Source organism: Rhinoderma darwinii (genome assembly GCF_050947455.1).
Source record: "Rhinoderma darwinii isolate aRhiDar2 chromosome 4 unlocalized genomic scaffold, aRhiDar2.hap1 SUPER_4_unloc_10, whole genome shotgun sequence".
In the NCBI taxonomy this organism is placed as follows: domain Eukaryota; kingdom Metazoa; phylum Chordata; class Amphibia; order Anura; family Rhinodermatidae; genus Rhinoderma; species Rhinoderma darwinii.
This window is the reverse complement of record NW_027461754.1, coordinates 150,499-172,101: the sequence shown is the minus strand read 5'-3', so window position 1 is coordinate 172,101 and position 21,603 is coordinate 150,499. Positions and strand designations below refer to the sequence as shown.

General features: G+C 45.7%; 22 non-coding genes across 22 annotated transcripts; 12 read left to right on the top strand and 10 right to left on the bottom strand.

Moving 5' to 3' along the window:
• Positions 1-1,163: 1,163 nt before the first annotated feature.
• On the top strand, positions 1,164-1,249 carry TRNAY-GUA (transfer RNA tyrosine (anticodon GUA)). The gene is given in 2 exon segments: positions 1,164-1,200; positions 1,214-1,249. It is a non-coding gene; the product is annotated as a tRNA-Tyr (tRNA).
• A 567-nt stretch (positions 1,250-1,816) lies between these two features.
• Positions 1,817-1,890, bottom strand: TRNAN-GUU (transfer RNA asparagine (anticodon GUU)). The gene has a single exon. It is a non-coding gene; the product is annotated as a tRNA-Asn (tRNA).
• Positions 1,891-2,921: 1,031 nt separating this feature from the next.
• TRNAY-GUA (transfer RNA tyrosine (anticodon GUA)) lies at positions 2,922-3,007 on the top strand. Its single transcript is given in 2 exon segments — positions 2,922-2,958; positions 2,972-3,007. It is a non-coding gene; the product is annotated as a tRNA-Tyr (tRNA).
• A 567-nt stretch (positions 3,008-3,574) lies between these two features.
• Positions 3,575-3,648, bottom strand: TRNAN-GUU (transfer RNA asparagine (anticodon GUU)). The gene has a single exon. It is a non-coding gene; the product is annotated as a tRNA-Asn (tRNA).
• A 1,033-nt stretch (positions 3,649-4,681) lies between these two features.
• On the top strand, positions 4,682-4,767 carry TRNAY-GUA (transfer RNA tyrosine (anticodon GUA)). Its single transcript is given in 2 exon segments — positions 4,682-4,718; positions 4,732-4,767. It is a non-coding gene; the product is annotated as a tRNA-Tyr (tRNA).
• Positions 4,768-5,334: 567 nt separating this feature from the next.
• Positions 5,335-5,408, bottom strand: TRNAN-GUU (transfer RNA asparagine (anticodon GUU)). Its single transcript has one exon. It is a non-coding gene; the product is annotated as a tRNA-Asn (tRNA).
• Positions 5,409-6,439: 1,031 nt separating this feature from the next.
• Positions 6,440-6,525, top strand: TRNAY-GUA (transfer RNA tyrosine (anticodon GUA)). Its single transcript is given in 2 exon segments — positions 6,440-6,476; positions 6,490-6,525. It is a non-coding gene; the product is annotated as a tRNA-Tyr (tRNA).
• Positions 6,526-8,198: 1,673 nt separating this feature from the next.
• Positions 8,199-8,284, top strand: TRNAY-GUA (transfer RNA tyrosine (anticodon GUA)). Its single transcript is given in 2 exon segments — positions 8,199-8,235; positions 8,249-8,284. It is a non-coding gene; the product is annotated as a tRNA-Tyr (tRNA).
• A 567-nt stretch (positions 8,285-8,851) lies between these two features.
• TRNAN-GUU (transfer RNA asparagine (anticodon GUU)) lies at positions 8,852-8,925 on the bottom strand. Its single transcript has one exon. It is a non-coding gene; the product is annotated as a tRNA-Asn (tRNA).
• A 1,031-nt stretch (positions 8,926-9,956) lies between these two features.
• TRNAY-GUA (transfer RNA tyrosine (anticodon GUA)) lies at positions 9,957-10,042 on the top strand. The gene is given in 2 exon segments: positions 9,957-9,993; positions 10,007-10,042. It is a non-coding gene; the product is annotated as a tRNA-Tyr (tRNA).
• A 567-nt stretch (positions 10,043-10,609) lies between these two features.
• On the bottom strand, positions 10,610-10,683 carry TRNAN-GUU (transfer RNA asparagine (anticodon GUU)). The gene has a single exon. It is a non-coding gene; the product is annotated as a tRNA-Asn (tRNA).
• Positions 10,684-11,715: 1,032 nt separating this feature from the next.
• On the top strand, positions 11,716-11,801 carry TRNAY-GUA (transfer RNA tyrosine (anticodon GUA)). The gene is given in 2 exon segments: positions 11,716-11,752; positions 11,766-11,801. It is a non-coding gene; the product is annotated as a tRNA-Tyr (tRNA).
• A 567-nt stretch (positions 11,802-12,368) lies between these two features.
• TRNAN-GUU (transfer RNA asparagine (anticodon GUU)) lies at positions 12,369-12,442 on the bottom strand. The gene has a single exon. It is a non-coding gene; the product is annotated as a tRNA-Asn (tRNA).
• A 1,029-nt stretch (positions 12,443-13,471) lies between these two features.
• On the top strand, positions 13,472-13,557 carry TRNAY-GUA (transfer RNA tyrosine (anticodon GUA)). Its single transcript is given in 2 exon segments — positions 13,472-13,508; positions 13,522-13,557. It is a non-coding gene; the product is annotated as a tRNA-Tyr (tRNA).
• A 567-nt stretch (positions 13,558-14,124) lies between these two features.
• Positions 14,125-14,198, bottom strand: TRNAN-GUU (transfer RNA asparagine (anticodon GUU)). The gene has a single exon. It is a non-coding gene; the product is annotated as a tRNA-Asn (tRNA).
• Positions 14,199-15,231: 1,033 nt separating this feature from the next.
• Positions 15,232-15,317, top strand: TRNAY-GUA (transfer RNA tyrosine (anticodon GUA)). Its single transcript is given in 2 exon segments — positions 15,232-15,268; positions 15,282-15,317. It is a non-coding gene; the product is annotated as a tRNA-Tyr (tRNA).
• A 567-nt stretch (positions 15,318-15,884) lies between these two features.
• TRNAN-GUU (transfer RNA asparagine (anticodon GUU)) lies at positions 15,885-15,958 on the bottom strand. The gene has a single exon. It is a non-coding gene; the product is annotated as a tRNA-Asn (tRNA).
• Positions 15,959-16,989: 1,031 nt separating this feature from the next.
• On the top strand, positions 16,990-17,075 carry TRNAY-GUA (transfer RNA tyrosine (anticodon GUA)). Its single transcript is given in 2 exon segments — positions 16,990-17,026; positions 17,040-17,075. It is a non-coding gene; the product is annotated as a tRNA-Tyr (tRNA).
• Positions 17,076-17,642: 567 nt separating this feature from the next.
• On the bottom strand, positions 17,643-17,716 carry TRNAN-GUU (transfer RNA asparagine (anticodon GUU)). Its single transcript has one exon. It is a non-coding gene; the product is annotated as a tRNA-Asn (tRNA).
• A 1,031-nt stretch (positions 17,717-18,747) lies between these two features.
• Positions 18,748-18,833, top strand: TRNAY-GUA (transfer RNA tyrosine (anticodon GUA)). Its single transcript is given in 2 exon segments — positions 18,748-18,784; positions 18,798-18,833. It is a non-coding gene; the product is annotated as a tRNA-Tyr (tRNA).
• Positions 18,834-19,400: 567 nt separating this feature from the next.
• On the bottom strand, positions 19,401-19,474 carry TRNAN-GUU (transfer RNA asparagine (anticodon GUU)). The gene has a single exon. It is a non-coding gene; the product is annotated as a tRNA-Asn (tRNA).
• Positions 19,475-20,505: 1,031 nt separating this feature from the next.
• Positions 20,506-20,591, top strand: TRNAY-GUA (transfer RNA tyrosine (anticodon GUA)). The gene is given in 2 exon segments: positions 20,506-20,542; positions 20,556-20,591. It is a non-coding gene; the product is annotated as a tRNA-Tyr (tRNA).
• The last annotated feature ends 1,012 nt before the right edge of the window (positions 20,592-21,603 follow it).

Here is a 21,603-nt window from a genome sequence, read left to right as displayed (position 1 = left end):
TTGAGAGGCACCATAGGATTTTCTGTAACATGCAACTGAGACAAAAAGAGGACACTGCCGTCCCTGGGTGGGCTTGAACCACCAACCTTCCGGTTAACAGACGAACGCGCTAACCAATTGCGCCACAGAGACAACCACGCTCCCCCACTTTGATTAAAGTCGTAAAAAAGCCACAACATGGTAAATGGAGTATGTTTCTTAGAGGACCTTCTGATCAACACAATAAAAAGAAGAGAATGATAAAACATAACAACTGCGTGGAACTACAGCCGCCAACAAATGGACAATTGCAACACAGAGATGGCCTCCACATTAGCGTCTTAACAACAGTCAGCGGGTAATAGGCTACCCCTCTCTTTTGGAGGTATGGCAGCAGAGTGGCGCAGCGGAAGCGTGCTGGGCCCATAACCCAGAGGTCGATGGATCGAAACCATCCTCTGCTAAGTGCTCTCTTTTACTCACGCCCCCTGTTACAATTTGGCCATTATCCCCGGTCGGAATCACATGTTTTTCTCGTAAAAATAGAATAGAGACCCCCGATCCCTGACCATCTCATTTTCACGACCTTCAGACTATGCTTTTTATACACGCAACCTCCCAGTTTCTCATGCCACATGTTTTCGCCTTTGCAACAAAGTGGCACAGGCAAAGGCTTTTGGGCCCACAACCAAATGGGCCATTGGATCTAGACCATCTTTTCTACGTTGCGACTTTCTTATTTAAATCATTCTGATTTCTTTTCTCTTCCCACAATTCTTCACTCTGTACACTAACGACTCACCTATACTTTTACACCACCCGGCACCCTGTAAGCTCCACGCTCCTTCTGCTTTTACGGGAGAAAGACATCCACACTTAAAAAAAAAAAAAAAAAAAAAAAGCTTAAAGCTACAGGTTGAAAAGTATGTGATGATCACAATTGTGGTGAATCAGGCACCCCAACATGGAAACCAGCATGGACCCCAACATGGACTGCCAGAAGGGGGATTAGCTCAAATGGTAGAGTGCTCGCTTAGCATGCGAGAGGTAACGGGATCGACGCCCGTATTCTCCAAAGTTTTGGTTTGCCGAGTTTTTCAAAGAGCGGGACAATTCTCCTCTGTTTCCCTACTCATGTAACTCATTTGCAAGCTTAGGAAGCACCCGACAACCAGCTCGGCAAGCCTTCGATAGCTCAGCTGGTAGAGCGGAGGACTGTAGTAGAAAATCAGCAATCCTTAGGTCGCTGGTTCAATTCCGGCTCGAAGGAACTTTTGTTAGTCTCATAGATGATGTTTCAACCTGTCGACAAATGCTCTCCCGGTGCCCTCGTCTTCTATCTATTTTCAGAGGGGTCTCTTGTTTGTGTTGGGTATTTGAAATGGGCATCCGACCGAAACTCTCAGTTGAGAGCCACAGTAGGACTTTCTGTAACTCTGACATGCAACTGAAACAAAAAGAGGGTACAATCATCCCTGGGTGGGCTTGAACCACCAACCTTTTGGTTATCAGACAAAAAAAAGTTTTCACAACCTTCAAGCTTTGCTTGAACCTCCCAGTTTCTCATGTCATGTGTCATCTTCTTTGAAACAGAGTGGCGCATGGAAAGACATTTAGGCCCACAACCAAAGAGGGCCAAAGGCTCTGGACCATTCTTTCTACATTGCAACTATGTCATCCAAATCACTGGGATTTTTTTCTCTTCTCAAAATTTTTCACACTGTACATGTTGAAATGGTCTTACAACCGGTGCCCTCCTCTTCTGGCCGAAACTTTAAGTTGAGAGGCACCATAGGATTTTCTGTAACATGCAACTGAGACAAAAAGAGGACACTGCCGTCCCTGGGTGGGCTTGAACCACCAACCTTCCGGTTAACAGCCGAACGCGCTAACCAATTGCGCCACAGAGACAACCACGTTCCCCCACTTTGATTAAAGTCGTAAAAAAGCCACAACATGGTAAATGGAGTATGTTTCTTAGAGGACCTTCTGATCAACACAATAAAAAGAAGAGAATGATAAAACATAACAACTGCGTGGAACTACAGCCGCCAACAAATGGACAATTGCAACACAGAGATGGCCTCCACATTAGCGTCTTAACAACAGTCAGCGGGTAATAGGCTACCCCTCTCTTTTGGAGGTATGGCAGCAGAGTGGCGCAGCGGAAGCGTGCTGGGCCCATAACCCAGAGGTCGATGCATCGAAACCATCCTCTGCTAAGTGCTCTCTTTTACTCACGCCCCCTGTTACAATTTGGCCATTATCCCCGGTCGGAATCACATGTTTTTCTCGTAAAAATAGAATAGAGACCCCCGATCCCTGACCATCTCATTTTCACGACCTTCAGACTATGCTTTTTATACACGCAACCTCCCAGTTTCTCATGCCACATGTTTTCGCCTTTGCAACAAAGTGGCACAGGCAAAGGCTTTTGGGCCCACAACCAAATGGGCCATTGGATCTAGACCATCTTTTCTACGTTGCGACTTTCTTATTTAAATCATTCTGATTTCTTTTCTCTTCCCACAATTCTTCACTCTGTACACTAACGACTCACCTATACTTTTACACCACCCGGCACCCTGTAAGCTCCACGCTCCTTCTGCTTTTACGGGAGAAAGACATCCACACTTAAAAAAAAAAAAAAAAAAAAAAAGCTTAAAGCTACAGGTTGAAAAGTATGTGATGATCACAATTGTGGTGAATCAGGCACCCCAACATGGAAACCAGCATGGACCCCAACATGGACTGCCAGAAGGGGGATTAGCTCAAATGGTAGAGCGCTCGCTTGGCATGCGAGAGGTAACGGGATCGACGCCCGTATTCTCCAAAGTTTTGGTTTGCCGAGTTTTTCAAAGAGCGGGACAATTCTCCTCTGTTTCCCTACTCATGTAACTCATTTGCAAGCTTAGGAAGCACCCGACAACCAGCTCGGCAAGCCTTCGATAGCTCAGCTGGTAGAGCGGAGGACTGTAGTAGAAAATCAGCAATCCTTAGGTCGCTGGTTCAATTCCGGCTCGAAGGAACTTTTGTTAGTCTCATAGATGATGTTTCAACCTGTCGACAAATGCTCTCCCGGTGCCCTCGTCTTCTATCTATTTTCAGAGGGGTCTCTTGTTTGTGTTGGGTATTTGAAATGGGCATCCGACCGAAACTCTCAGTTGAGAGCCACAGTAGGACTTTCTGTAACTCTGACATGCAACTGAAACAAAAAGAGGGTACAATCATCCCTGGGTGGGCTTGAACCACCAACCTTTTGGTTATCAGACAAAAAAAAGTTTTCACAACCTTCAAGCTTTGCTTGAACCTCCCAGTTTCTCATGTCATGTGTCATCTTCTTTGAAACAGAGTGGCGCATGGAAAGACATTTAGGCCCACAACCAAAGAGGGCCAAAGGCTCTGGACCATTCTTTCTACATTGCAACTATGTCATCCAAATCACTGGGATTTTTTTCTCTTCTCAAAATTTTTCACACTGTACATGTTGAAATGGTCTTACAACCGGTGCCCTCCTCTTCTGGCCGAAACTTTAAGTTGAGAGGCACCATAGGATTTTCTGTAACATGCAACTGAGACAAAAAGAGGACACTGCCGTCCCTGGGTGGGCTTGAACCACCAACCTTCCGGTTAACAGCCGAACGCGCTAACCAATTGCGCCACAGAGACAACCACGCTCCCCCACTTTGATTAAAGTCGTAAAAAAGCCACAACATGGTAAATGGAGTATGTTTCTTAGAGGACCTTCTGATCAACACAATAAAAAGAAGAGAATGATAAAACATAACAACTGCGTGGAACTACAGCCGCCAACAAATGGACAATTGCAACACAGAGATGGCCTCCACATTAGCGTCTTAACAACAGTCAGCGGGTAATAGGCTACCCCTCTCTTTTGGAGGTATGGCAGCAGAGTGGCGCAGCGGAAGCGTGCTGGGCCCATAACCCGGAGGTCGATGGATCGAAACCATCCTCTGCTAAGTGCTCTCTTTTACTCACGCCCCCTGTTACAATTTGGCCATTATCCCCGGTCGGAATCACATGTTTTTCTCGTAAAAATAGAATAGAGACCCCCGATCCCTGACCATCTCATTTTCACGACCTTCAGACTATGCTTTTTATACACGCAACATCCCAGTTTCTCATGCCACATGTTTTCGCCTTTGCAACAAAGTGGCACAGGCAAAGGCTTTTGGGCCCACAACCAAATGGGCCATTGGATCTAGACCATCTTTTCTACGTTGCGACTTTCTTATTTAAATCATTCTGATTTCTTTTCTCTTCCCACAATTCTTCACTCTGTACACTAACGACTCACCTATACTTTTACACCACCCGGCACCCTGTAAGCTCCACGCTCCTTCTGCTTTTACGGGAGAAAGACATCCACACTTAAAAAAAAAAAAAAAAAAAAAAAAAGCTTAAAGCTACAGGTTGAAAAGTATGTGATGATCACAATTGTGGTGAATCAGGCACCCCAACATGGAAACCAGCATGGACCCCAAAATGGACTGCCAGAAGGGGGATTAGCTCAAATGGTAGAGCGCTCGCTTAGCATGCGAGAGGTAACGGGATCGACGCCCGTATTCTCCAAAGTTTTGGTTTGCCGAGTTTTTCAAAGAGCGGGACAATTCTCCTCTGTTTCCCTACTCATGTAACTCATTTGCAAGCTTAGGAAGCACCCGACAACCAGCTCGGCAAGCCTTCGATAGCTCAGCTGGTAGAGCGGAGGACTGTAGTAGAAAATCAGCAATCCTTAGGTCGCTGGTTCAATTCCGGCTCGAAGGAACTTTTGTTAGTCTCATAGATGATGTTTCAACCTGTCGACAAATGCTCTCCCGGTGCCCTCGTCTTCTATCTATTTTCAGAGGGGTCTCTTGTTTGTGTTGGGTATTTGAAATGGGCATCCGACCGAAACTCTCAGTTGAGAGCCACAGTAGGACTTTCTGTAACTCTGACATGCAACTGAAACAAAAAGAGGGTACAATCATCCCTGGGTGGGCTTGAACCACCAACCTTTTGGTTATCAGACAAAAAAAAGTTTTCACAACCTTCAAGCTTTGCTTGAACCTCCCAGTTTCTCATGTCATGTGTCATCTTCTTTGAAACAGAGTGGCGCATGGAAAGACATTTAGGCCCACAACCAAAGAGGGCCAAAGGCTCTGGACCATTCTTTCTACATTGCAACTATGTCATCCAAATCACTGGGATTTTTTTCTCTTCTCAAAATTTTTCACACTGTACATGTTGAAATGGTCTTACAACCGGTGCCCTCCTCTTCTGGCCGAAACTTTAAGTTGAGAGGCACCATAGGATTTTCTGTAACATGCAACTGAGACAAAAAGAGGACACTGCCGTCCCTGGGTGGGCTTGAACCACCAACCTTCCGGTTAACAGCCGAACGCGCTAACCAATTGCGCCACAGAGACAACCACGCTCCCCCACTTTGATTAAAGTCGTAAAAAAGCCACAACATGGTAAATGGAGTATGTTTCTTAGAGGACCTTCTGATCAACACAATAAAAAGAAGAGAATGATAAAACATAACAACTGCGTGGAACTACAGCCGCCAACAAATGGACAATTGCAACACAGAGATGGCCTCCACATTAGCGTCTTAACAACAGTCAGCGGGTAATAGGCTACCCCTCTCTTTTGGAGGTATGGCAGCAGAGTGGCGCAGCGGAAGCGTGCTGGGCCCATAACCCAGAGGTCGATGGATCGAAACCATCCTCTGCTAAGTGCTCTCTTTTACTCACGCCCCCTGTTACAATTTGGCCATTATCCCCGGTCGGAATCACATGTTTTTCTCGTAAAAATAGAATAGAGACCCCCGATCCCTGACCATCTCATTTTCACGACCTTCAGACTATGCTTTTTATACACGCAACCTCCCAGTTTCTCATGCCACATGTTTTCGCCTTTTCAACAAAGTGGCACAGGCAAAGGCTTTTGGGCCCACAACCAAATGGGCCATTGGATCTAGACCATCTTTTCTACGTTGCGACTTTCTTATTTAAATCATTCTGATTTCTTTTCTCTTCCCACAATTCTTCACTCTGTACACTAACGACTCACCTATACTTTTACACCACCCGGCACCCTGTAAGCTCCACGCTCCTTCTGCTTTTACGGGAGAAAGACATCCACACTTAAAAAAAAAAAAAAAAAAAAAAAGCTTAAAGCTACAGGTTGAAAAGTATGTGATGATCACAATTGTGGTGAATCAGGCACCCCAACATGGAAACCAGCATGGACCCCAACATGGACTGCCAGAAGGGGGATTAGCTCAAATGGTAGAGTGCTCGCTTAGCATGCGAGAGGTAACGGGATCGACGCCCGTATTCTCCAAAGTTTTGGTTTGCCGAGTTTTTCAAAGAGCGGGACAATTCTCCTCTGTTTCCCTACTCATGTAACTCATTTGCAAGCTTAGGAAGCACCCGACAACCAGCTCGGCAAGCCTTCGATAGCTCAGCTGGTAGAGCGGAGGACTGTAGTAGAAAATCAGCAATCCTTAGGTCGCTGGTTCAATTCCGGCTCGAAGGAACTTTTGTTAGTCTCATAGATGATGTTTCAACCTGTCGACAAATGCTCTCCCGGTGCCCTCGTCTTCTATCTATTTTCAGAGGGGTCTCTTGTTTGTGTTGGGTATTTGAAATGGGCATCCGACCGAAACTCTCAGTTGAGAGCCACAGTAGGACTTTCTGTAACTCTGACATGCAACTGAAACAAAAAGAGGGTACAATCATCCCTGGGTGGGCTTGAACCACCAACCTTTTGGTTATCAGACAAAAAAAAGTTTTCACAACCTTCAAGCTTTGCTTGAACCTCCCAGTTTCTCATGTCATGTGTCATCTTCTTTGAAACAGAGTGGCGCATGGGAAGACATTTAGGCCCACAACCAAAGAGGGCCAAAGGCTCTGGACCATTCTTTCTACATTGCAACTATGTCATCCAAATCACTGGGATTTTTTTCTCTTCTCAAAATTTTTCACACTGTACATGTTGAAATGGTCTTACAACCGGTGCCCTCCTCTTCTGGCCGAAACTTTAAGTTGAGAGGCACCATAGGATTTTCTGTAACATGCAACTGAGACAAAAAGAGGACACTGCCGTCCCTGGGTGGGCTTGAACCACCAACCTTCCGGTTAACAGACGAACGCGCTAACCAATTGCGCCACAGAGACAACCACGCTCCCCCACTTTGATTAAAGTCGTAAAAAAGCCACAACATGGTAAATGGAGTATGTTTCTTAGAGGACCTTCTGATCAACACAATAAAAAGAAGAGAATGATAAAACATAACAACTGCGTGGAACTACAGCCGCCAACAAATGGACAATTGCAACACAGAGATGGCCTCCACATTAGCGTCTTAACAACAGTCAGCGGGTAATAGGCTACCCCTCTCTTTTGGAGGTATGGCAGCAGAGTGGCGCAGCGGAAGCGTGCTGGGCCCATAACCCAGAGGTCGATGGATCGAAACCATCCTCTGCTAAGTGCTCTCTTTTACTCACGCCCCCTGTTACAATTTGGCCATTATCCCCGGTCGGAATCACATGTTTTTCTCGTAAAAATAGAATAGAGACCCCCGATCCCTGACCATCTCATTTTCACGACCTTCAGACTATGCTTTTTATACACGCAACCTCCCAGTTTCTCATGCCACATGTTTTCGCCTTTGCAACAAAGTGGCACAGGCAAAGGCTTTTGGGCCCACAACCAAATGGGCCATTGGATCTAGACCATCTTTTCTACGTTGCGACTTTCTTATTTAAATCATTCTGATTTCTTTTCTCTTCCCACAATTCTTCACTCTGTACACTAACGACTCACCTATACTTTTACACCACCCGGCACCCTGTAAGCTCCACGCTCCTTCTGCTTTTACGGGAGAAAGACATCCACACTTAAAAAAAAAAAAAAAAAAAAAAAAGCTTAAAGCTACAGGTTGAAAAGTATGTGATGATCACAATTGTGGTGAATCAGGCACCCCAACATGGAAACCAGCATGGACCCCAACATGGACTGCCAGAAGGGGGATTAGCTCAAATGGTAGAGTGCTCGCTTAGCATGCGAGAGGTAACGGGATCGACGCCCGTATTCTCCAAAGTTTTGGTTTGCCGAGTTTTTCAAAGAGCGGGACAATTCTCCTCTGTTTCCCTACTCATGTAACTCATTTGCAAGCTTAGGAAGCACCCGACAACCAGCTCGGCAAGCCTTCGATAGCTCAGCTGGTAGAGCGGAGGACTGTAGTAGAAAATCAGCAATCCTTAGGTCGCTGGTTCAATTCCGGCTCGAAGGAACTTTTGTTAGTCTCATAGATGATGTTTCAACCTGTCGACAAATGCTCTCCCGGTGCCCTCGTCTTCTATCTATTTTCAGAGGGGTCTCTTGTTTGTGTTGGGTATTTGAAATGGGCATCCGACCGAAACTCTCAGTTGAGAGCCACAGTAGGACTTTCTGTAACTCTGACATGCAACTGAAACAAAAAGAGGGTACAATCATCCCTGGGTGGGCTTGAACCACCAACCTTTTGGTTATCAGACAAAAAAAAGTTTTCACAACCTTCAAGCTTTGCTTGAACCTCCCAGTTTCTCATGTCATGTGTCATCTTCTTTGAAACAGAGTGGCGCATGGAAAGACATTTAGGCCCACAACCAAAGAGGGCCAAAGGCTCTGGACCATTCTTTCTACATTGCAACTATGTCATCCAAATCACTGGGATTTTTTTCTCTTCTCAAAATTTTTCACACTGTACATGTTGAAATGGTCTTACAACCGGTGCCCTCCTCTTCTGGCCGAAACTTTAAGTTGAGAGGCACCATAGGATTTTCTGTAACATGCAACTGAGACAAAAAGAGGACACTGCCGTCCCTGGGTGGGCTTGAACCACCAACCTTCCGGTTAACAGCCGAACGCGCTAACCAATTGCGCCACAGAGACAACCACGTTCCCCCACTTTGATTAAAGTCGTAAAAAAGCCACAACATGGTAAATGGAGTATGTTTCTTAGAGGACCTTCTGATCAACACAATAAAAAGAAGAGAATGATAAAACATAACAACTGCGTGGAACTACAGCCGCCAACAAATGGACAATTGCAACACAGAGATGGCCTCCACATTAGCGTCTTAACAACAGTCAGCGGGTAATAGGCTACCCCTCTCTTTTGGAGGTATGGCAGCAGAGTGGCGCAGCGGAAGCGTGCTGGGCCCATAACCCAGAGGTCGATGCATCGAAACCATCCTCTGCTAAGTGCTCTCTTTTACTCACGCCCCCTGTTACAATTTGGCCATTATCCCCGGTCGGAATCACATGTTTTTCTCGTAAAAATAGAATAGAGACCCCCGATCCCTGACCATCTCATTTTCACGACCTTCAGACTATGCTTTTTATACACGCAACCTCCCAGTTTCTCATGCCACATGTTTTCGCCTTTGCAACAAAGTGGCACAGGCAAAGGCTTTTGGGCCCACAACCAAATGGGCCATTGGATCTAGACCATCTTTTCTACGTTGCGACTTTCTTATTTAAATCATTCTGATTTCTTTTCTCTTCCCACAATTCTTCACTCTGTACACTAACGACTCACCTATACTTTTACACCACCCGGCACCCTGTAAGCTCCACGCTCCTTCTGCTTTTACGGGAGAAAGACATCCACACTTAAAAAAAAAAAAAAAAAAAAAAAGCTTAAAGCTACAGGTTGAAAAGTATGTGATGATCACAATTGTGGTGAATCAGGCACCCCAACATGGAAACCAGCATGGACCCCAACATGGACTGCCAGAAGGGGGATTAGCTCAAATGGTAGAGCGCTCGCTTGGCATGCGAGAGGTAACGGGATCGACGCCCGTATTCTCCAAAGTTTTGGTTTGCCGAGTTTTTCAAAGAGCGGGACAATTCTCCTCTGTTTCCCTACTCATGTAACTCATTTGCAAGCTTAGGAAGCACCCGACAACCAGCTCGGCAAGCCTTCGATAGCTCAGCTGGTAGAGCGGAGGACTGTAGTAGAAAATCAGCAATCCTTAGGTCGCTGGTTCAATTCCGGCTCGAAGGAACTTTTGTTAGTCTCATAGATGATGTTTCAACCTGTCGACAAATGCTCTCCCGGTGCCCTCGTCTTCTATCTATTTTCAGAGGGGTCTCTTGTTTGTGTTGGGTATTTGAAATGGGCATCCGACCGAAACTCTCAGTTGAGAGCCACAGTAGGACTTTCTGTAACTCTGACATGCAACTGAAACAAAAAGAGGGTACAATCATCCCTGGGTGGGCTTGAACCACCAACCTTTTGGTTATCAGACAAAAAAAAGTTTTCACAACCTTCAAGCTTTGCTTGAACCTCCCAGTTTCTCATGTCATGTGTCATCTTCTTTGAAACAGAGTGGCGCATGGAAAGACATTTAGGCCCACAACCAAAGAGGGCCAAAGGCTCTGGACCATTCTTTCTACATTGCAACTATGTCATCCAAATCACTGGGATTTTTTTCTCTTCTCAAAATTTTTCACACTGTACATGTTGAAATGGTCTTACAACCGGTGCCCTCCTCTTCTGGCCGAAACTTTAAGTTGAGAGGCACCATAGGATTTTCTGTAACATGCAACTGAGACAAAAAGAGGACACTGCCGTCCCTGGGTGGGCTTGAACCACCAACCTTCCGGTTAACAGCCGAACGCGCTAACCAATTGCGCCACAGAGACAACCACGCTCCCCCACTTTGATTAAAGTCGTAAAAAAGCCACAACATGGTAAATGGAGTATGTTTCTTAGAGGACCTTCTGATCAACACAATAAAAAGAAGAGAATGATAAAACATAACAACTGCGTGGAACTACAGCCGCCAACAAATGGACAATTGCAACACAGAGATGGCCTCCACATTAGCGTCTTAACAACAGTCAGCGGGTAATAGGCTACCCCTCTCTTTTGGAGGTATGGCAGCAGAGTGGCGCAGCGGAAGCGTGCTGGGCCCATAACCCGGAGGTCGATGGATCGAAACCATCCTCTGCTAAGTGCTCTCTTTTACTCACGCCCCCTGTTACAATTTGGCCATTATCCCCGGTCGGAATCACATGTTTTTCTCGTAAAAATAGAATAGAGACCCCCGATCCCTGACCATCTCATTTTCACGACCTTCAGACTATGCTTTTTATACACGCAACATCCCAGTTTCTCATGCCACATGTTTTCGCCTTTGCAACAAAGTGGCACAGGCAAAGGCTTTTGGGCCCACAACCAAATGGGCCATTGGATCTAGACCATCTTTTCTACGTTGCGACTTTCTTATTTAAATCATTCTGATTTCTTTTCTCTTCCCACAATTCTTCACTCTGTACACTAACGACTCACCTATACTTTTACACCACCCGGCACCCTGTAAGCTCCACGCTCCTTCTGCTTTTACGGGAGAAAGACATCCACACTTAAAAAAAAAAAAAAAAAAAAAAAAGCTTAAAGCTACAGGTTGAAAAGTATGTGATGATCACAATTGTGGTGAATCAGGCACCCCAACATGGAAACCAGCATGGACCCCAAAATGGACTGCCAGAAGGGGGATTAGCTCAAATGGTAGAGCGCTCGCTTAGCATGCGAGAGGTAACGGGATCGACGCCCGTATTCTCCAAAGTTTTGGTTTGCCGAGTTTTTCAAAGAGCGGGACAATTCTCCTCTGTTTCCCTACTCATGTAACTCATTTGCAAGCTTAGGAAGCACCCGACAACCAGCTCGGCAAGCCTTCGATAGCTCAGCTGGTAGAGCGGAGGACTGTAGTAGAAAATCAGCAATCCTTAGGTCGCTGGTTCAATTCCGGCTCGAAGGAACTTTTGTTAGTCTCATAGATGATGTTTCAACCTGTCGACAAATGCTCTCCCGGTGCCCTCGTCTTCTATCTATTTTCAGAGGGGTCTCTTGTTTGTGTTGGGTATTTGAAATGGGCATCCGACCGAAACTCTCAGTTGAGAGCCACAGTAGGACTTTCTGTAACTCTGACATGCAACTGAAACAAAAAGAGGGTACAATCATCCCTGGGTGGGCTTGAACCACCAACCTTTTGGTTATCAGACAAAAAAAAGTTTTCACAACCTTCAAGCTTTGCTTGAACCTCCCAGTTTCTCATGTCATGTGTCATCTTCTTTGAAACAGAGTGGCGCATGGAAAGACATTTAGGCCCACAACCAAAGAGGGCCAAAGGCTCTGGACCATTCTTTCTACATTGCAACTATGTCATCCAAATCACTGGGATTTTTTTCTCTTCTCAAAATTTTTCACACTGTACATGTTGAAATGGTCTTACAACCGGTGCCCTCCTCTTCTGGCCGAAACTTTAAGTTGAGAGGCACCATAGGATTTTCTGTAACATGCAACTGAGACAAAAAGAGGACACTGCCGTCCCTGGGTGGGCTTGAACCACCAACCTTCCGGTTAACAGCCGAACGCGCTAACCAATTGCGCCACAGAGACAACCACGCTCCCCCACTTTGATTAAAGTCGTAAAAAAGCCACAACATGGTAAATGGAGTATGTTTCTTAGAGGACCTTCTGATCAACACAATAAAAAGAAGAGAATGATAAAACATAACAACTGCGTGGAACTACAGCCGCCAACAAATGGACAATTGCAACACAGAGATGGCCTCCACATTAGCGTCTTAACAACAGTCAGCGGGTAATAGGCTACCCCTCTCTTTTGGAGGTATGGCAGCAGAGTGGCGCAGCGGAAGCGTGCTGGGCCCATAACCCAGAGGTCGATGGATCGAAACCATCCTCTGCTAAGTGCTCTCTTTTACTCACGCCCCCTGTTACAATTTGGCCATTATCCCCGGTCGGAATCACATGTTTTTCTCGTAAAAATAGAATAGAGACCCCCGATCCCTGACCATCTCATTTTCACGACCTTCAGACTATGCTTTTTATACACGCAACCTCCCAGTTTCTCATGCCACATGTTTTCGCCTTTGCAACAAAGTGGCACAGGCAAAGGCTTTTGGGCCCACAACCAAATGGGCCATTGGATCTAGACCATCTTTTCTACGTTGCGACTTTCTTATTTAAATCATTCTGATTTCTTTTCTCTTCCCACAATTCTTCACTCTGTACACTAACGACTCACCTATACTTTTACACCACCCGGCACCCTGTAAGCTCCACGCTCCTTCTGCTTTTACGGGAGAAAGACATCCACACAAAAAAAAAAAAAAAAAAAAAAAGCTTAAAGCTACAGGTTGAAAAGTATGTGATGATCACAATTGTGGTGAATCAGGCACCCCAACATGGAAACCAGCATGGACCCCAACATGGACTGCCAGAAGGGGGATTAGCTCAAATGGTAGAGTGCTCGCTTAGCATGCGAGAGGTAACGGGATCGACGCCCGTATTCTCCAAAGTTTTGGTTTGCCGAGTTTTTCAAAGAGCGGGACAATTCTCCTCTGTTTCCCTACTCATGTAACTCATTTGCAAGCTTAGGAAGCACCCGACAACCAGCTCAGCAAGCCTTCGATAGCTCAGCTGGTAGAGCGGAGGACTGTAGTAGAAAATCAGCAATCCTTAGGTCGCTGGTTCAATTCCGGCTCGAAGGAACTTTTGTTAGTCTCATAGATGATGTTTCAACCTGTCGACAAATGCTCTCCCGATGCCCTCGTCTTCTATCTATTTTCAGAGGGGTCTCTTGTTTGTGTTGGGTATTTGAAATGGGCATCCGACCGAAACTCTCAGTTGAGAGCCACAGTAGGACTTTCTGTAACTCTGACATGCAACTGAAACAAAAAGAGGGTACAATCATCCCTGGGTGGGCTTGAACCACCAACCTTTTGGTTATCAGACAAAAAAAAGTTTTCACAACCTTCAAGCTTTGCTTGAACCTCCCAGTTTCTCATGTCATGTGTCATCTTCTTTGAAACAGAGTGGCGCATGGAAAGACATTTAGGCCCACAACCAAAGAGGGCCAAAGTCTCTGGACCATTCTTTCTACATTGCAACTATGTCATCCAAATCACTGGGATTTTTTTCTCTTCTCAAAATTTTTCACACTGTACATGTTGAAATGGTCTTACAACCGGTGCCCTCCTCTTCTGGCCGAAACTTTAAGTTGAGAGGCACCATAGGATTTTCTGTAACATGCAACTGAGACAAAAAGAGGACACTGCCGTCCCTGGGTGGGCTTGAACCACCAACCTTCCGGTTAACAGCCGAACGCGCTAACCAATTGCGCCACAGAGACAACCACGCTCCCCCACTTTGATTAAAGTCGTAAAAAAGCCACAACATGGTAAATGGAGTATGTTTCTTAGAGGACCTTCTGATCAACACAATAAAAAGAAGAGAATGATAAAACATAACAACTGCGTGGAACTACAGCCGCCAACAAATGGACAATTGCAACACAGAGATGGCCTCCACATTAGCGTCTTAACAACAGTCAGCGGGTAATAGGCTACCCCTCTCTTTTGGAGGTATGGCAGCAGAGTGGTGCAGCGGAAGCGTGCTGGGCCCATAACCCAGAGGTCGATGCATCGAAACCATCCTCTGCTAAGTGCTCTCTTTTACTCACGCCCCCTGTTACAATTTGGCCATTATCCCCGGTCGGAATCACATGTTTTTCTCGTAAAAATAGAATAGAGACCCCCGATCCCTGACCATCTCATTTTCACGACCTTCAGACTATGCTTTTTATACACGCAACCTCCCAGTTTCTCATGCCACATGTTTTCGCCTTTTCAACAAAGTGGCACAGGCAAAGGCTTTTGGGCCCACAACCAAATGGGCCATTGGATCTAGACCATCTTTTCTACGTTGCGACTTTCTTATTTAAATCATTCTGATTTCTTTTCTCTTCCCACAATTCTTCACTCTGTACACTAACGACTCACCTATACTTTTACACCACCCGGCACCCTGTAAGCTCCACGCTCCTTCTGCTTTTACGGGAGAAAGACATCCACACTTAAAAAAAAAAAAAAAAAAAAAAAAAGCTTAAAGCTACAGGTTGAAAAGTATGTGATGATCACAATTGTGGTGAATCAGGCACCCCAACATGGAAACCAGCATGGACCCCAACATGGACTGCCAGAAGGGGGATTAGCTCAAATGGTAGAGTGCTCGCTTAGCATGCGAGAGGTAACGGGATCGACGCCCGTATTCTCCAAAGTTTTGGTTTGCCGAGTTTTTCAAAGAGCGGGACAATTCTCCTCTGTTTCCCTACTCATGTAACTCATTTGCAAGCTTAGGAAGCACCCGACAACCAGCTCGGCAAGCCTTCGATAGCTCAGCTGGTAGAGCGGAGGACTGTAGTAGAAAATCAGCAATCCTTAGGTCGCTGGTTCAATTCCGGCTCGAAGGAACTTTTGTTAGTCTCATAGATGATGTTTCAACCTGTCGACAAATGCTCTCCCGGTGCCCTCGTCTTCTATCTATTTTCAGAGGGGTCTCTTGTTTGTGTTGGGTATTTGAAATGGGCATCCGACCGAAACTCTCAGTTGAGAGCCACAGTAGGACTTTCTGTAACTCTGACATGCAACTGAAACAAAAAGAGGGTACAATCATCCCTGGGTGGGCTTGAACCACCAACCTTTTGGTTATCAGACAAAAAAAAGTTTTCACAACCTTCAAGCTTTGCTTGAACCTCCCAGTTTCTCATGTCATGTGTCATCTTCTTTGAAACAGAGTGGCGCATGGAAAGACATTTAGGCCCACAACCAAAGAGGGCCAAAGGCTCTGGACCATTCTTTCTACATTGCAACTATGTCATCCAAATCACTGGGATTTTTTTCTCTTCTCAAAATTTTTCACACTGTACATGTTGAAATGGTCTTACAACCGGTGCCCTCCTCTTCTGGCCGAAACTTTAAGTTGAGAGGCACCATAGGATTTTCTGTAACATGCAACTGAGACAAAAAGAGGACACTGCCGTCCCTGGGTGGGCTTGAACCACCAACCTTCCGGTTAACAGCCGAACGCGCTAACCAATTGCGCCACAGAGACAACCACGTTCCCCCACTTTGATTAAAGTCGTAAAAAAGCCACAACATGGTAAATGGAGTATGTTTCTTAGAGGACCTTCTGATCAACACAATAAAAAGAAGAGAATGATAAAACATAACAACTGCGTGGAACTACAGCCGCCAACAAATGGACAATTGCAACACAGAGATGGCCTCCACATTAGCGTCTTAACAACAGTCAGCGGGTAATAGGCTACCCCTCTCTTTTGGAGGTATGGCAGCAGAGTGGCGCAGCGGAAGCGTGCTGGGCCCATAACCCAGAGGTCGATGCATCGAAACCATCCTCTGCTAAGTGCTCTCTTTTACTCACGCCCCCTGTTACAATTTGGCCATTATCCCCGGTCGGAATCACATGTTTTTCTCGTAAAAATAGAATAGAGACCCCCGATCCCTGACCATCTCATTTTCACGACCTTCAGACTATGCTTTTTATACACGCAACCTCCCAGTTTCTCATGCCACATGTTTTCGCCTTTGCAACAAAGTGGCACAGGCAAAGGCTTTTGGGCCCACAACCAAATGGGCCATTGGATCTAGACCATCTTTTCTACGTTGCGACTTTCTTATTTAAATCATTCTGATTTCTTTTCTCTTCCCACAATTCTTCACTCTGTACACTAACGACTCACCTATACTTTTACACCACCCGGCACCCTGTAAGCTCCACGCTCCTTCTGCTTTTACGGGAGAAAGACATCCACACTTAAAAAAAAAAAAAAAAAAAAAAAGCTTAAAGCTACAGGTTGAAAAGTATGTGATGATCACAATTGTGGTGAATCAGGCACCCCAACATGGAAACCAGCATGGACCCCAACATGGACTGCCAGAAGGGGGATTAGCTCAAATGGTAGAGCGCTCGCTTGGCATGCGAGAGGTAACGGGATCGACGCCCGTATTCTCCAAAGTTTTGGTTTGCCGAGTTTTTCAAAGAGCGGGACAATTCTCCTCTGTTTCCCTACTCATGTAACTCATTTGCAAGCTTAGGAAGCACCCGACAACCAGCTCGGCAAGCCTTCGATAGCTCAGCTGGTAGAGCGGAGGACTGTAGTAGAAAATCAGCAATCCTTAGGTCGCTGGTTCAATTCCGGCTCGAAGGAACTTTTGTTAGTCTCATAGATGATGTTTCAACCTGTCGACAAATGCTCTCCCGGTGCCCTCGTCTTCTATCTATTTTCAGAGGGGTCTCTTGTTTGTGTTTGGTATTTGAAATGGGCATCCGACCGAAACTCTCAGTTGAGAGCCACAGTAGGACTTTCTGTAACTCTGACATGCAACTGAAACAAAAAGAGGGTACAATCATCCCTGGGTGGGCTTGAACCACCAACCTTTTGGTTATCAGACAAAAAAAAGTTTTCACAACCTTCAAGCTTTGCTTGAACCTCCCAGTTTCTCATGTCATGTGTCATCTTCTTTGAAACAGAGTGGCGCATGGAAAGACATTTAGGCCCACAACCAAAGAGGGCCAAAGGCTCTGGACCATTCTTTCTACATTGCAACTATGTCATCCAAATCACTGGGATTTTTTTCTCTTCTCAAAATTTTTCACACTGTACATGTTGAAATGGTCTTACAACCGGTGCCCTCCTCTTCTGGCCGAAACTTTAAGTTGAGAGGCACCATAGGATTTTCTGTAACATGCAACTGAGACAAAAAGAGGACACTGCCGTCCCTGGGTGGGCTTGAACCACCAACCTTCCGGTTAACAGCCGAACGCGCTAACCAATTGCGCCACAGAGACAACCACGTTCCCCCACTTTGATTAAAGTCGTAAAAAAGCCACAACATGGTAAATGGAGTATGTTTCTTAGAGGACCTTCTGATCAACACAATAAAAAGAAGAGAATGATAAAACATAACAACTGCGTGGAACTACAGCCGCCAACAAATGGACAATTGCAACACAGAGATGGCCTCCACATTAGCGTCTTAACAACAGTCAGCGGGTAATAGGCTACCCCTCTCTTTTGGAGGTATGGCAGCAGAGTGGCGCAGCGGAAGCGTGCTGGGCCCATAACCCAGAGGTCGATGCATCGAAACCATCCTCTGCTAAGTGCTCTCTTTTACTCACGCCCCCTGTTACAATTTGGCCATTATCCCCGGTCGGAATCACATGTTTTTCTCGTAAAAATAGAATAGAGACCCCCGATCCCTGACCATCTCATTTTCACGACCTTCAGACTATGCTTTTTATACACGCAACCTCCCAGTTTCTCATGCCACATGTTTTCGCCTTTGCAACAAAGTGGCACAGGCAAAGGCTTTTGGGCCCACAACCAAATGGGCCATTGGATCTAGACCATCTTTTCTACGTTGCGACTTTCTTATTTAAATCATTCTGATTTCTTTTCTCTTCCCACAATTCTTCACTCTGTACACTAACGACTCACCTATACTTTTACACCACCCGGCACCCTGTAAGCTCCACGCTCCTTCTGCTTTTACGGGAGAAAGACATCCACACTTAAAAAAAAAAAAAAAAAAAAAAAGCTTAAAGCTACAGGTTGAAAAGTATGTGATGATCACAACTGTGGTGAATCAGGCACCCCAACATGGAAACCAGCATGGACCCCAACATGGACTGCCAGAAGGGGGATTAGCTCAAATGGTAGAGTGCTCGCTTAGCATGCGAGAGGTAACGGGATCGACGCCCGTATTCTCCAAAGTTTTGGTTTGCCGAGTTTTTCAAAGAGCGGGACAATTCTCCTCTGTTTCCCTACTCATGTAACTCATTTGCAAGCTTAGGAAGCACCCGACAACCAGCTCGGCAAGCCTTCGATAGCTCAGCTGGTAGAGCGGAGGACTGTAGTAGAAAATCAGCAATCCTTAGGTCGCTGGTTCAATTCCGGCTCGAAGGAACTTTTGTTAGTCTCATAGATGATGTTTCAACCTGTCGACAAATGCTCTCCCGGTGCCCTCGTCTTCTATCTATTTTCAGAGGGGTCTCTTGTTTGTGTTGGGTATTTGAAATGGGCATCCGACCGAAACTCTCAGTTGAGAGCCACAGTAGGACTTTCTGTAACTCTGACATGCAACTGAAACAAAAAGAGGGTACAATCATCCCTGGGTGGGCTTGAACCACCAACCTTTTGGTTATCAGACAAAAAAAAGTTTTCACAACCTTCAAGCTTTGCTTGAACCTCCCAGTTTCTCATGTCATGTGTCATCTTCTTTGAAACAGAGTGGCGCATGGAAAGACATTTAGGCCCACAACCAAAGAGGGCCAAAGGCTCTGGACCATTCTTTCTACATTGCAACTATGTCATCCAAATCACTGGGATTTTTTTCTCTTCTCAAAATTTTTCACACTGTACATGTTGAAATGGTCTTACAACCGGTGCCCTCCTCTTCTGGCCGAAACTTTAAGTTGAGAGGCACCATAGGATTTTCTGTAACATGCAACTGAGACAAAAAGAGGACACTGCCGTCCCTGGGTGGGCTTGAACCACCAACCTTCCGGTTAACAGCCGAACGCGCTAACCAATTGCGCCACAGAGACAACCACGTTCCCCCACTTTGATTAAAGTCGTAAAAAAGCCACAACATGGTAAATGGAGTATGTTTCTTAGAGGACCTTCTGATCAACACAATAAAAAGAAGAGAATGATAAAACATAACAACTGCGTGGAACTACAGCCGCCAACAAATGGACAATTGCAACACAGAGATGGCCTCCACATTAGCGTCTTAACAACAGTCAGCGGGTAATAGGCTACCCCTCTCTTTTGGAGGTATGGCAGCAGAGTGGCGCAGCGGAAGCGTGCTGGGCCCATAACCCAGAGGTCGATGCATCGAAACCATCCTCTGCTAAGTGCTCTCTTTTACTCACGCCCCCTGTTACAATTTGGCCATTATCCCCGGTCGGAATCACATGTTTTTCTCGTAAAAATAGAATAGAGACCCCCGATCCCTGACCATCTCATTTTCACGACCTTCAGACTATGCTTTTTATACACGCAACCTCCCAGTTTCTCATGCCACATGTTTTCGCCTTTGCAACAAAGTGGCACAGACAAAGGCTTTTGGGCCCACAACCAAATGGGCCATTGGATCTAGACCATCTTTTCTACGTTGCGACTTTCTTATTTAAATCATTCTGATTTCTTTTCTCTTCCCACAATTCTTCACTCTGTACACTAACGACTCACCTATACTTTTACACCACCCGGCACCCTGTAAGCTCCACGCTCCTTCTGCTTTTACGGGAGAAAGACATCCACACTTAAAAAAAAAAAAAAAAAAAAAAAGCTTAAAGCTACAGGTTGAAAAGTATGTGATGATCACAATTGTGGTGAATCAGGCACCCCAACATGGAAACCAGCATGGACCCCAACATGGACTGCCAGAAGGGGGATTAGCTCAAATGGTAGAGCGCTCGCTTAGCATGCGAGAGGTAACGGGATCGACGCCCGTATTCTCCAAAGTTTTGGTTTGCCGAGTTTTTCAAAGAGCGGGACAATTCTCCTCTGTTTCCCTACTCATGTAACTCATATGCAAGCTTAGGAAGCACCCGACAACCAGCTCGGCAAGCCTTCGATAGCTCAGCTGGTAGAGCGGAGGACTGTAGTAGAAAATCAGCAATCCTTAGGTCGCTGGTTCAATTCCGGCTCGAAGGAACTTTTGTTAGTCTCATAGATGATGTTTCAACCTGTCGACAAATGCTCTCCCGGTGCCCTCGTCTTCTATCTATTTTCAGAGGGGTCTCTTGTTTGTGTTGGGTATTTGAAATGGGCATCCGACCGAAACTCTCAGTTGAGAGCCACAGTAGGACTTTCTGTAACTCTGACATGCAACTGAAACAAAAAGAGGGTACAATCATCCCTGGGTGGGCTTGAACCACCAACCTTTTGGTTATCAGACAAAAAAAAGTTTTCACAACCTTCAAGCTTTGCTTGAACCTCCCAGTTTCTCATGTCATGTGTCATCTTCTTTGAAACAGAGTGGCGCATGGAAAGACATTTAGGCCCACAACCAAAGAGGGCCAAAGGCTCTGGACCATTCTTTCTACATTGCAACTATGTCATCCAAATCACTGGGATTTTTTTCTCTTCTCAAAATTTTTCACACTGTACATGTTGAAATGGTCTTACAACCGGTGCCCTCCTCTTCTGGCCGAAACTTTAAGTTGAGAGGCACCATAGGATTTTCTGTAACATGCAACTGAAACAAAAAGAGGACACTGCCGTCCCTGGGTGGGCTTGAACCACCAACCTTCCGGTTAACAGCCGAACACGCTAACCAATTGCGCCACAGAGACAACCACGCTCCCCCACTTTGATTAAAGTCGTAAAAAAGCCACAACATGGTAAATGGAGTATGTTTCTTAGAGGACCTTCTGATCAACACAATAAAAAGAAGAGAATGATAAAACATAACAACTGCGTGGAACTACAGCCGCCAACAAATGGACAATTGCAACACAGAGATGGCCTCCACATTAGCGTCTTAACAACAGTCAGCGGGTAATAGGCTACCCCTCTCTTTTGGAGGTATGGCAGCAGAGTGGCGCAGCGGAAGCGTGCTGGGCCCATAACCCAGAGGTCGATGGATCGAAACCATCCTCTGCTAAGTGCTCTCTTTTACTCACGCCCCCTGTTACAATTTGGCCATTATCCCCGGTCGGAATCA